This window comes from Rhinoderma darwinii, chromosome 5 (assembly GCF_050947455.1).
Source record: "Rhinoderma darwinii isolate aRhiDar2 chromosome 5, aRhiDar2.hap1, whole genome shotgun sequence".
Taxonomy (NCBI): Eukaryota; Metazoa; Chordata; class Amphibia; order Anura; family Rhinodermatidae; genus Rhinoderma; species Rhinoderma darwinii.
Window position 1 is genome coordinate 165,160,945 of NC_134691.1, and position 14,839 is coordinate 165,175,783.

Here is a 14,839-nt window from a genome sequence, read left to right on the forward strand (position 1 = left end):
CTCCACTTTTCCTCCAGACTCTGGGACCTTGATTTCCAAATGAAATGCAAAATTTACTTGCATCTGAAAACAGGACTTTGGACCTCTGAGCAACAGTGTTGGTAAGGGGTGCAAAGAAAAACAGAAAAAAAATGCTGGAAATAGATCAGCAGCATGTTCCTTGCCTGTGATTCTCTGGTTTCCTTGGGTTTGCTAATTATTACAGGAGATTTATTGCTAACTTCTCGGTCATCGCTAAGCCTCTTACGGATCTCACTCGTAAAGGTACCGATCTCCTCCACTGGCCCTCGGAGGCGGTCCAGGCTTTTGAGATCCTTAAGAGGTGCTTTGTCTCTGCCCCAGTGCTGATTCAGCCTAACCAAATGGAGCCATTCATCGTGGAGGTTGACGCCTCCGAGGTGGGAGTGGGTGCTGTCTTGTCCCAGGGTACTAGGTCTCTCACCCATCTCCGTCCCTGTGCCTACTTCTCCAGGAAGTTCTCCTCCACTGAGAGAAACTATGACATTGGAAACCGCAAACTCTTAGGCATTAAATTGGCATTTGAAGAGTGGTGCCACTTCCTGGAGGGGGCTAGGCACCAGGTAACGGTTCTTACTGACCACAAGAATCTGGTGTTCCTAGAATCTGCCCGAAGGCTAAACCCGAGACAAGCTCGATGGGCGTTGTTTTTTACGAGATTCAACTTTGTGGTTACCTTTAGGGCTGGGTCAAAAAAAATCAAAGTTGATGCACTGTTGCGTAGCTTCATGGCCAGCCCTCCTATTTTGCCCCTAGGTATAATCATATCCGCTGTGGATTCAGACATAGCCTCCGAAATTGCGGCTGATCAAGGTTCTGCTCCCGAGAACCTTCCTGAGAACAAGCTGTTTGTTCCCCTGCAATTCCGGCTAAGGTTGCTCAGGGAGAATCATGACTCCGCACTATCTGGCCAGCCAGGCATCCTGGGTACCAAGAACCTATTGGTGGCCTGTGTTGCTTAAAGACGTTAAGGCCTACGTTGCCGCTTGTGAAATTTGTACTATGTCCAAGACTCCCAGGTCCCGACCTGCGGGCTTACTATGTTCTTTGCCCATTGCCCAGAGACCTTGGACCCATATCTCCATGGATTTTATCACCGATCTGCCTCCATCCCAAGGCAAGTCGGTGGTGTGGGTTGTAGTAGACCGCTTCAGTAAGATGTGCCACTTTGTGCCCCTCAAGAAACTACCCAATGCCAAGACGTTAGCTACCTTGTTTGTCAAACGTGTCTCCATGGGATTCCGGTCAATATTGTTTCTGACAGAGGGGTACAATTTGTTTTATTGTTTTGGAGAGCTTTCTATAAGAAGCTGGAGATTGATCTGTCCTTTTCCTCGGCCTTCCATCCGGAAACTACTGGCCAAACTGAGAGGACTAATCAGTCTCTAGAACAATACTTAAGGTGTTTTATCTCAGACTGTCAAAATGATTGGGTCTCCTTCATTCCCCTCGCCAAATTTTCCCTTAATAACCGGGTCAGTAGCTCGTCGGGGGTCTCCCCCTTCTCCTCCGTTACACCTGGTGGTTCCAACAATCCCGAGGTAGATGTCGTTCATCGGGAACTGTGCACAGTCTGGGCCCAGGTTCAGAAGAACCTTGAGGCGTCCCAGAGCATCCAAAAGACTCAGGCAGATAAAAGACGTTCAACTAACCCCCTATTTGTGGTCGGGGATCTGGTGTGGCTGTCTTCTAAAAATTTGCACCTTAAAGTTACGTCCAAGAAATTTGGCTTGCCTGACTATTCTCCTGCTCTGTTTGCTACTACGTACTCTCCTGGTTTAAATTCGGCTCGTTCACCACTGCCTGTTGCTCACGGTTTCCCGTGGGCAACTGCCCCTACTTCCCCTTTGCTTCTGTGTGCCCTTGTCTTGTGTTGTCTGTTTTGTACTTACTGAGCATAGGGACCGTCGCCCAGTTGTACGCCGTCACTTAGGATGGGCCGTGACTGAGTTGCAGGTAGATTAGGGCTCACCTGTCGTCTCCCTATCCCGATTAATTACAGAATCTATATATTATATGAGTTTCACTTTTTGAATTGAATTACTGAAATAAATGAACTTTTTGATGATAATCTAATTCATTGAGAAGGACTAGTATATATATATATATATATATATATATATATATATATATATATATATATTCAGGGTCTGTTGGACTGTTGGTAATGTATGTCTTTAATATTATGGTTAATGTGGCTTCATGATGAGGAATACTAAATTGGCACCCTGTCTGATAAATCATTAATACAGAAGTCAGATATCTTAAATAGGTGGTGCCATGAGCATAAAATGATGTAAATTGTATGTTGCTGATTGCATTTGCATAACAGCTGTGAAGGGTTATTATTCAAATACCTATTACTTATTTAACCCGTTAGTGACCGGCCCATAGTGTTTCTACGTCGGTCACTAACGGGCCTTATTCCGATGCCATAGACTTTTTATGTCGCGGCATCGGAATAAGTAAACAGAGCAGGGAGCTGTCAAATCTCCCTGCTCTCAGCTGCCAGAGGTAGCTGAGGGCTGGGGGCGTCCCTGCTCTGCCGGGTGAGATCGATATTACTATCGATCTCACCCGTTTAACCCCTCAGATGCGATGCACAATAGCGTGCACCGCATCTGAGTGGTTTTGGAGAGAGGGAGGGAGCTCTTTCTCATCCAACTGACAACCGGCGATAACATCGCCGAGTGTCTGTTTCTCCGATGGCAGCCGGGGGCCTAATAAAGTCCCCCAGGTCTGCCTGTGGTGAATGCCTGCTAGGTGATGCCTACACGGAGAGGCATAATACACTGCAATACAGAAGTATTGCAGTGTATTATAAATGCGATCGGATTATCGCATAGTGAAGTCCCCTAGTGGGACTAGTAAAAAAGTGAAAAAAAAGTTTAATAAAGAGTAAAAAAAAAAAAAAGTTAAAAAAATATGAAAAACCCACTTTTTCCCCCTTACAAAATGCTTTGTTATTAGGGTATGTGCACACGATGAGAGGCTTTTACGTCTGAAAAGACAGACTGTTTTCAGGAGAAAACAGCTGCCTCGTTTCAGACGCAAAAGCTCCTCCTCGTATTATGCGAGGCGTCTTTGAAGCTCGTAATCTTGAGCTGCTCTTCATTGACTTCAATGAAGAATGGCTCAAATTATGTTGCAAAGAAGTGTCCTGCACTTCTTTGCCGAGGCAGTCAACTTAAGCGTCGTCGTTTGACAGCTGTCAAACGACGACGCGTAAATAACAGGTCGTCTGCACAGTACGTCGGCAAACCTATTCAAATGAATGGGCAGATGTTTGCCGACGTATTGTAGCCCTATTTTCAGGCGTAAATTGAGGCATAATATGCCTCGTTTACGCCTGAAAATAGGTAGTGTGAACCCAGCCTAACAAAACCAAATAAAGTTAAAAAGTTACACATATTTGGTATCGCTGCGTCTGTAACGTCGTAAACGTGAACGTCGTAAAAAATAAAATAAAAAAACATGCAAAAATTGCTGTTTTCTTTGAATCCAGCCTTAAAAAAAAATGGGATAAAAAGTGATCAAAAAGTCGCATCTACTCCAAAATGGTACCGATAAAAACTACAAGTCGTCCCGCAAAAAAAAAGCCCTCATACAACTGCATCGGCGAAAAAATAAAAACGTTACGGCTCTTCAAATATCGAGACACAAAAACAAATAATTTTAAAAAAAAAGTGTTTTCACTGTGTAAAAGTAGTAAAACATACAAAAACTATACCAATTTGATATCGTTGCAATCGCAATGACCCGCTGAATAAAGTTATTGTGTTATTTATACCACATGGTAAACGGCGTAAATTTAGGATGCAAAAAAGTGTAGCGAAATTGCGGTTTTTTTCTACCCCCCCAAAAAAAGTTCATAAAAGTTAATCAATGAATAATATGTACCCCAAAATGGTGCTATTAAAAATGACAACTTGTCTCGCAAAAAACAAGACCTTATACAGCTATGTCAACGAAAAAATAAAAAGTGTATAGCTCTTTGAATGAGACGAATGGAAAAACGTAAAAAATGGCTTGGTCATTAACGTCTAAAATAGGCTGGTCATTAAGGGGTTAAAGGAGCACTCCTAATTATAACATTATTGTTATTATTATTGTTATTATTATTAGTGACTCCTTGTTTAAAGGATGCAGATGAAAAATACATTGATTAAATGAGTGCTGTTATCAAAACATAAAAAATAACTTTAATATAACAAAGAAAAAAAGAATTTCTCATGAGCAGCTTAAATATCACAGTAAGCAAATATTTGCAGTTTACATACCGGAAGAAAATAAAAGATAATATACAATTTGATTGAATATGCTTGAAGTGTTATAGCAATCTTACCTTTCTTATAATACAGCTAATCAGCTCCTAAGAGTAGAGAAGAAATGAGAAATTAGCCTACATAAGAAAAATTGGGTGAACAGTATTGTTAATCATAACATTTTCTGAATTATACTAAAAGTCCAAGAAAAACAGAACATTATTCCCTATGAACCAATGCACTCCTTGGTTGGAATTTTTTCCACAACTGTTATAGTTGAGAATATGTTATCAAGCCTAGCAAATACAATCCAGATGAATTTTGTATTAACTGCCTTGCGCCATTGTATATCCTGTTGTCGACATCAGTCTTACATGTTTTTAAATATCTCCATTGTGGCAGAATGAATAAACAGTACAGTAAATTAAAGCTGGGCAAATCATGGATCATTTGGAAACATTTGAAAAACAGGTAAATTAAAGCGTTCTTCCAGTGATTCATTTACAAACCTCTTAGGATACGCAATTCACCAAGTCGTCGTAGTAAAGAGAAGTGTATGGCGCTGACCAATCAGCGTCATACACTTCTCTTCATTCATGTTCAGCTGTACTCACAGCACAGCGTGATCTCACGAGATCACTCTGTGCTGTCACTTACTCCCACAGTAACTTTACCGGAGTGTCGGGAGAATGAAAAGACAACAACTATGCTCTACCCCATGTATAGCACAGTTGTCGTTTTTTTCTCCCTTGTATACATTTTGATATGGTATTGTGCAAATTATGTACAATTATGTTTTATACTTTCAATAAATATACATTTAATAAGTTAGCAAGACACATTAGATCTAAACATGGTCTAATATGGCTGACCCAATTTCTCCTTAGTATGGCAAAACAATTGTCTTTAACCATTTATTGCATCAAGATTCGCGGGATATTCTCATCTAAAAAAATTATGTAATATCCATGCCATGGATGCCATTATTGTCTGATAGATGCAGATCTCCAAATCTGGATTACCAAACCCCTGTACAGCCGGTTGCATCCAGGCAGAGGATAGTTCTCATCATTCACTTCTATCTGAATTACAGAAACAGCCGAGCTAGCTTGCTTGACTGTCTCCATAGGTCTCATAGAACAGAATGGAACAAGCCACACACATGCGCAGTCACCTCTCTATTCATTATCTGCCTGGATGCCGCGGGACCGGGGTTGGGTGAACCCAGTTCCAGAAAGAAGTGCTGGTGCAAGAGGTAGTATACGCATCTATCAGATATCTCAAGATAGATATATATATATATTTACAGATATCCACAGATATAGATATATAGATATAGGTGTATATATATAGATATATATAGATAATTACAGATATACACAGATATATATATATATATATATATATATATATCTATATATATATTTATATAGATATATATATATATATATATATATATATATATATATAGATATTTACAGATATACTGTACACAGATATAGATATATAGATATATGTACAGATATTAAAAACCCTTTAAGTTAATTTATCTATAAGAATCATATGTGTATGAAAGGCTTTAGCTCAGGCTAATGTTGATTTGCTTCTTTCAGGGTCTGACAATTAGTTTGGTTATACACTATATGGCCAAAATATGCAGACGCTTGACCTATTAGAGATTGTTGGTCATCCCATTCCAAAACGCTGGGTGTTAATATGGAGTTGTGCCTCTTTTGCAGCTAAAACAGCCTTCAGATTTTTCTATAAACTCTTTCCACAAGATTTTGGATTGTGTCTGTCTAAAATGTGTGCTGATTTAGCCAAAAGAGCATTTGTGAGGTCATTCATCCCAAAGGTATTTGATGAGGTCAGAGCTCTGTGCAGGCCTCTCAAGTTCCTCCACACCAAACTTATCACACCATGTGTGTAGAAAAACTTTGCAAATGCATCGAAAGTCGTAATGTGCATACAAAATATAAACTTTTGATGCATTTATGCCAAACAAGCGACTTTTCAAAAAGTATGCATGGCTTTGTAAACAGGGGTGATTTGCTACGGCCTGACAAATTTACTATAGTTTGCGCCAGAAACTGGAGTAAATGATAGCACAGATTTATGCAACCTTGTAGCTGACAGATTTTCCTTTTAGATGCATGAACAGCCAGAGAGGCGCCAACTTTAATTAGAGGCGTGCACCTCTTATTAAATTAGACACACCTTACTCCAACTATCATTATATTAAGACTGGCGTGAGAGACGCCAGTCTTATTAAATCTACCCTATGTATTTATAGACCTCGCTTTCTGCACAAGGGCACAGTCAGCGGGAACAGGAAAGGACCTTCCACAAACTGTTGCCACAACATTGGAAGCATAAAACTGTATAAAATGTCTTAATTTGCTGTAGCATTAACATTACCCATCACTGGAAATAAGAGGTCTTGCACAAATTCTGTAAAAAGGGCCCCAGACCATTGTCCCTTTTCCATCAAATATTACAATAGCCGCTAGGGATTCCGGTGGGTAGCATTTGCAATGGGTGTGGCTGAAATACCTGAACACAATAATTGGGAGGGATGTCCATATACTTTTGGCTATATGTATATTTTGTTAAATATCATTTACTATTCTTTGCCCACTCAAAAATGGTTTTGAATGTAGCTGGAGAGAAATAGTAAGATCACCAGATAGTATTTCCTCCTTACCCTAATCCACTATGATCTTGTGTTGGAATTCTTGTTAACTTTGCAGAGAGTTGTATGAATTGTCAATAGAAAGGTGCACAATATTTTGTTTAGAAATGTTCCAGACACCCCAAAAAGTGGATAGTGGACCCACTGGGCCGTTAATGAATTTGGCTTGGAGCTAAACCAGGGAGCAGAGTCTAAGGGATTAATTGTTCTTCAAGAATGGTATGGACTTTCCTGGGGGGGGGATCCCCAGGTCACTACCCTGCACTGCAATAGCTGACTAGAGAGCAAATTGGAATTCCAAAGCTTGGTACCAGGATTATAGGCAAAAGTGAAGTTGTTCAAAACCAAGGTCAGGACTGGCAAAGAACTTGCAACACAGGTAAACAAACGTGGGTTAAAGCAAGTAAACTAACAAAACAGCTTCAGGATGTGATGTCAGAGGCCAGGTTAAAGAGATAGTTATGCTCAACTCTAGGTTATGCAAGGTTCATTGCTTCATTATAGGGAGAAGACAGTAGCAGCTGGTAGCAGAATGGGGCATCAGCTACCGTGGCCTTGAAAGTGTGCAGGTTCCCATTATAATAACGTACAAATATAAGGTACTACATGTAGAGCACTGCTTGCTTAAATCTGGCGCATAATAAAAAATTATCTCTTTAAGCTTTGCAGTGCTAGTTTATTGTGAATTCATTTTATAAACCTGCAAAACAAATATATAAAGGCATGTAACTATACACAGCGAATCATGCCAATGGGCAAGAAGAATAGACAATTATTAACACAGAATTAACTACACACAAAACATGAATTACAATAACAGTAAAAAAGAATAATGACATTACAGAAAAGACTATGAGCATAATGTGAAATGTTCATGGCAAATGCTGTAAGATGATGTACTTGGTACTCTGTTTAAATGAGGTTTTATATGGTTAAATTGAGTCCCGGAATTTTGGGTGCACATTATCAAAATAGACCCATTCAGGGGGAAACAGAGGATTTTTAATAAGGTGTTTCCATTGGTAAGGCCACACGCAGTAACCCTGACATGGTCGCGATGCGGCCAACCACGTGCCGGCGTGGCTGTCAAATACCCTGGTAATGGCTGCGCATTGTTGCGGGTTATACGTCCCTTTACCTGCAAAATAGTGCGCCCATTAATTAATACACCCTTTATGGCTGTACGATTTTGCAGGTAAAGGGACCTTTTACCAGCAATAACGCGTGGCCATTAACAGGGTGTTTGACAGCCGCGCCGAACATGGTACCAGTGCGGTGGTTGGTCGCGTCGCGACTGTGTCAGGTCCACTCCATGTGGCCTTACCCTAAAGCATTAGTGCCCACAAAAGAAACAGCAAAGTTTTCCTGATTATACTTGCCAACTCTCCACATAAATTACATCATACAATTTTACATGGGATGCTTTTGGAGTTAGTGGTAGTATGCCTGTCATACTCTCGGGGGTTTAGAATGGTTTATCAGGTAATACATAATACCTCTGGTGGTCTAAGATGAAGATGGGTTAATATTGATATACATTAAACAGGGTGGTTATGGGTTAATATCTAATATCTCTGGGGGTCCATTTATTAACCATTTATTGTAAATATATTATATATTGTTGTTTAGGATGTGCAAGTGTTAGTGGTGGTCTCAGGCAAAAAGTGTACTTATTTAATTTAATAATAGGTCTAAAATTATTATTTTTTATAAAAAGATACTGCAGCTGTCACTAGGGAGCTCACATTGCCTAGGGATTTTTACAGCTCTCGTTGAACTCAATAGTAAATTCATTAGCAGTAAGCTCCCCTAGAGATGGCAAAAATATTGCAGTGTTTTACTGAGTTTATTTTTCCTGCACTACAGAGGGGGGTTTCTAGGTACTAGGAAACCCCCATAGGTGTGCCCCTGTTGTTGCAAGCCTCAATGCAGTTCTATAATATTAGAAACTACATCTCATTTGCTAGATCATATCTGTAATGATGCCGGCTGGCCAAAAGACAGCAGAAGTAGGCTTCACCTATCGCAATCCCCTTTCTGGGGACTAGCCATTTCTTCTGATACTCAGTAATTCCAAGGACTTTAGGGCCGAATTTTACCGTCGAAGGAAAGGGAAATATGGAGCACGGATCACAATAGCAGCAGGCAACAGGAATACAAAAGACAGGAACTCTTCGATTATAGACAGGGATGGTAACAAGATAATGATGTTAGATGGATGATAGGAATAAACGCATGATGGGTAATGATAACAATAAGATGATGGTAACAAATGAATGATGGGTGATGATAACAATTAAATGATGGTAACAAACAGATGATGGTTGATGGTAACAAGCTCGCCCTATATCTATCCCTGGGCCTACCAATAAAGCAATGACCCTAACACCAGACTCCACTAACCCTCACTGTCCCAAATACTGTCCTTAATGGAGTCCCTAATCTGTAGAAGCTGCCCCTAACACAACACCAGGAAAACAGTAGGAACCAAAGGCAATAAAAACTAAACAGATCCAGAACCCAGTGAAACAACGCAAACAAAACAGAGAACAATTGAAACAGGATGAAACTGAACAACTAAACAAGACCAAACACTAAAGCAAAAACAAGGACTGAGGAAATACAAATACAGAGCTGAAAACCGCAAGACTAGGCTGGTAACACACGATCTGTACAGAGAAACACAAGCAAACACACATAGCACACACTATTAATGACACTACTACTCTAATGCTTGAGCCAGGGCTTCCTAAAGAGAGGCAGACCAATCAGGTCGCTCTCCCATAATGAGCTTTAGTGGCTCACATCAGTGTGGTCATCTAACCTGCGCTCATGCTTCAGCTTTGCAGCAGTTGCCTTAGCAACAGTCCCAGTTGCTGATTAATAGCTAGAAGATGACAAGCGAGCAGGAATAGACCTGCTGCTCATAACAATATTAAGTGAAGCCGAACTCTCACATAATGAAGAGCAATGGAACTTTACTACCATGATATTAAATCAAGCTGTATTGTTGTACAAAAGCAAATACTTTGTCTTACAGAGATTGCCATAAATTAAAATGGTATTGTACATGGGTCTTTAAGACATTTCAGCCATCAAGGTCAGTTGGACTGTTCACAGACACATTGTAATGACGGGGGTAGGGAAACGGACAAGTGAGCCCTAATCTACCCGCCACTCTGTCCCTGCCTACTTGCAACGACCCGCCCTAGGCGACGGGGTACAACTGGGCGGCGGTCCCTACGCTCAGTAAGTGCATGAGACAAACAGACAAGGGAACACAAAGCAAGGGAAAGAGGCAGTTGCCCATGGCAACACCGTGAGCAACAAGAGTGGTGAACAAGCCGAGTCAAACCAGGAGTGCACGAGGTACCAAACGCAGAGCAGGAGAGTAGTCAGTAAGCCAGGGTCAGTATGGAGCAGGATCAAATAGTAGAAGCTGTAGCTGGGCCAGGAAACCACACGAGAAGAATCACAATCAAAGGAGGAACAGCAAAGGCAGGTATAAATAGACAGAGGGCGGGAGCTAGCTCCGTCTGGCCAGGCTGCGATAGGCTCTCCCACTCCTAAGCCTGCCATCCTGAATGGTGGAAGATGGAGTCAGTCTCAGAGACATAGACTCAGGTGAAGACTGATTACCTATGGGAGTATACACAGAAGTTGTGCCTGGCAGATCCTTTACAGTACCCCCCTTTTTATGAGGCTCCACCGGACCCTTTCTAAGTTTCTAAGTGGACCTGGTTTATTGGGGAAACGAAGGTGGAACTTCCTGACCAATACCCCAGCGTGAACATCCCGGGCGGGTACCCAAGTCCTCTCCTCAGGCCCGTATCCTCACCAATGGACCAGGTACTGGAAGGAGCCTTGGACCATCTTGCTGTCCACAATCTTGGCCACCTCGAATTCCACCCCCACAGGGGTGAGAACGGGAACAGGAGGTTTCCTCGAGGGAGTCAAGGACGGGGAGCAGCGTTTAAGGAGGGAGGCATGAAACACGTCGTGTATTCAAAAAGATGGGGGCAACTCCAGTCGGAAGGAGAAAGGATTGAGGACTTCAATGACCTTATACGGCCCAATAAACCGGGGAGAAAACTTCTTAGACGGGACCTTAAGGCGCAAGTTCCTAGACGATAACCACACCAGATCCCCGACCATAAACAAGATGTTAGCAGAACGTCTTCTATCAGCCTGAGTTTTTTGTACGCTCTGGGACGCCTCTAGGTTCTTCTGAACCTGGGCCCAGACTGTGCACAGTTCCCGATGAACGACCTCTACCTCGGGATTGTTGGAACTACCAGGTGAAACGGAGGAGAACCGTGGATTAAACCCAAAATTACAGAAAAAGGGGGAGACCCCTGACGAGTCACTGACCCGGTTATTAAGGGAAAATTCGGCGAGGGGAATGAATGAGACCCAATCATATTGACAGTCAGAGATAAAACACCTTAAATATTGTTCTAGAGATTGATTAGTCCTCTCAGTTTGGCCATTAGTTTCAGGATGGAAGGCAGAGGAGAAGGACAGATCAATCTCCAACTTTTTACAGAAGGCTCTCCAAAACAATGAAACAAATTGTACCCCTCTGTCAGAAACAATATTGACAGGGACCCCATGGAGACGCAGGATGTGTTTGACAAACAAGGTAGCTAACATCTTGGCGTTGGGTAGTTTCTTGAGGAGCACAAAGTGGCACATCTTACTGAAGCTGTCTACTACTACCCACACCACCGACTTGCCTTGAGGTGGAGGCAAATCGGTGATAAAATCCATGGAGATATGGGTCCAAGGTCTCTGGGGAATGGGCAAAGAACATAGTAAGCCCGCTGGTCGGGACCTGGGAGTCTTGGACCTAGCACAAACCTCACAAGCGGCGACGTAGGCCTTAACGTCTTTAGGCAACCCAGGCCACCAATAGTTTCTGCCAATGAGGTGCTTGGTACCCAGGTTGCCTGGATGACCAGATAGTGCGGAGTCATGATTTTCCCTAAGTACCCTTAGCCAGTATTGCAGGGGAACAAACAGCTTGTTCTCAGGAAGGTTCCCGGGAGCTGAACCTTGACCAGCCGCAATTTCAGAGACTAAATCAGAATTAATAGAAGAAATGATTATACCAGGAGGCAAAATACAAGCAGGATCTTCCTCCGAAGGAGGGCTGGCCATGAAGCTACGCGACGGTGCATCGGCCTTAATATTTTTAGACCCAGCCCTATAGGTAACCAAAAAGTTGAATCTGGCAAAAAATAGCGCCCATCGAGCTTGTCTCGGGTTTAGCCTCCGGGCAGATTCTAGGAAAACCAGATTCTTGTGGTCGGTAAGGACCGTTACCTGGTGCCTAGCCCCCACCAGGAAGTGGCGCCACTCTTCAAATGCCCATTTATTGGCTAAGAGTTCGCGGTTGCCAATATCATAGTTACTCTCAGTGGGCGAAAACTTCTTGGAGAAGTAGGCACAGGGGCGGAGATGGGTGAGGGACCTGGTACCCTGGGACAAGACAGCCCCCACTCCCACCTCGCATGCGTCAACTTCCACGATAAATGGCTCCATTTGGTTGGGCTGAACCAGCACCGGGGCCGAGATAAAGCACATCTTAAGGACCTCAAAAGCCTGGACAGCATCAGGAGGTCAGTGGAGGAGATCAGCACCTTTGCGAGTGAGGTCCGTAAGAGGCTTAGCGATGACCGAGAAGTTAGCAATAAATCTCCTGTAATAATTAGCGAACCCCAAAAAACACTGTAACGCCTTCAGGGAGGCAGGATGGACCCATTCCGCCACAGCCTGGACCTTGGCGGGGTGCATGCGGAATTCATGAGGAGTGAGGACTTGACCCAAAAATGGTATCTCCTGTACCCCAAACACACATTTTTCGGTTTTCGCAAACAGTTTATCTTCCCGAAGGACCTGGAGCACCTTCCTGACATGCTCAATGTGGGAGGACCAGTCCTTGGAAAACACCAGTATGTCATCAAGGTACACTACAAGAAATACCCCCAGGTAATCTGTCAAAATCTCATTTATGAAATGCTGGAAGACCGCAGGAGCATTACACAACCCAAAGGGCATGATGAGGTATTCGAAATGACCTTCGGGCGTGTTAAACTCAGTCTTCCACTCATCCCCCTCTTTGATGCGGATAAGGTTATACGCCCCCCGTAGATCAAACTTAGAGAACCATTAGGCCCCCTGAACCTGATTAAAGAGATCAGGAATCAAAGGAAGGGGATACTGGTTCCTTACAGTGACCTTATTCAAGTTACGGTAGTCAATGCATGGCCTAAGACCACCAACCTTCTTCCCTACGAAGAAGAAGCCAGCACCTACCTGAGAAGTAGAGGGGCGAATGTAACCCTTGGCCAGGCATTCCTGGATATACTCTCTCATGGCTTCACGTTCGGGACAAGAAAGATTAAATATCCTACCCTTAGGAAGCTTAGCTCCTGGTACCAATTCGATAGCGCAATCATATTCTCTATGAGGAGGTAACACTTCGGAGGCCTCCTTAGAGAAAACATCAGCGAAGTCCTGAACAAACTCAGGTAGCGTGTTCACCTCCTCAGGGGGAGAAATAGAATTAACAAAAAAACATGACGTCAAGCATTCATTACCCCATTTGGTAAGCTCCCCAGTATTCCAGTCAAACGTGGGATTATGCAACTGCAACCAGGGAAGGCCTAAAACCAAATCAGACGATAATCCCTGCATCAACAGTACAGAGCACTGGTCCAAATGCATGGAGCCAACAAGGAGTTCGAAAACAGGGGTATGCTGTGTAAAATAACCATTAGCAAGAGGAGTGGAGTCGATACCCACTACCGGGACAGGTTTAGGCAAATCAATCAAAGGCATAGCTAGAGACATAGCAAATTCCACAGACATGATATTAGCAGAAGACCCTGAATTCACGAAGGCACTGCCGGTAGCAGACCTACCACCAAAAGAGACCTGAAAGGGAAGCAAGATTTTATTACGTTTCATATTTACAGGGAAATACCTGTGCGCCCAAGTGACCTCCCCGATGATCACTTAGGCACGGAAGTTTTCCGGCTGCTTATTCTTACACCTAGGACAGGTGTTCACTTGATGCTTGTCATCCCCACAATAGTAGCAGAGACCATTCTTCCTGCGGAACGCTCTACGTTGTCGGGGGGACACGGAGGCCCCGAGTTGCATAGGTACCTCCGAGTCTTCCGTGGAAGAGCGAAGCAACGGGACCTCGGGAGGCATCATGGGGGAGTCAGAGGGGAAAACACAAAAACGTTCAAGCTGTCGTTCCCTGAGACGTCGGTCAAGTCGTACCGCTAAAGCCATAACCTGGTCTAGGGAGTCAGAAGAGGGATAGCTAACTAGCAGGTCTTTCAGGGCGTTCGACAGACCCAACCTAAACTGGCACCTTAAGGCAGGGTCATTCCACCGAGAAGCTATGCACCACTTCCTAAAGTCCGAACAATACTCCTCAACAGGTCTCTTACCCTGACGTAAGGTCACCAGCTGACTCTCGGCAAAGGCAGTCCTGTCAGTCTCGTCATAAATGAGTCCGAGAGCAGAAAAGAAACGATCAATTGAGGAAAGTTCAGGGGCGTCAGGAGCCAAGGAGAAGGCCCACTCTTGGGGCCCTTCCTGGAGCCGGGACATAATTATACCCACCCGCTGGCTCTCAGAACCTGAGGAATGAGGCTTTAAGCGAAAGTAGAGCCTACAACTCTCCCGAAAGGAGAGAAAAGTCCTTTGGTCCCCTGAGAACCGGTCAGGCAACTTGAGGTGGGGTTCAAGAGGTGAGGTGAGGGGCATTACCATGGTAGCGTCAGGCTAGTTGACCCTCTGAGCCAGGGCCTGGACCTGTAGGGAGAGACCCTGCATTTGCTGGGCC

General features: G+C 43.5%; 1 protein-coding gene across 4 annotated transcripts in view; it reads right to left on the reverse strand.

The window, feature by feature from the left end:
* The window catches only part of CDH20 (cadherin 20), a 456,770-nt gene that overhangs the window by 257,871 nt on the left and 184,060 nt on the right, over positions 1-14,839 (reverse strand). For all 4 annotated transcript variants that reach the window (XM_075826736.1, XM_075826738.1, XM_075826737.1 and 1 more), the window contains exon 3: positions 4,364-4,390. The gene's annotated coding sequence lies outside the window, so the exon portion shown is untranslated. The remainder of the gene's footprint in view (positions 1-4,363; positions 4,391-14,839) is intronic.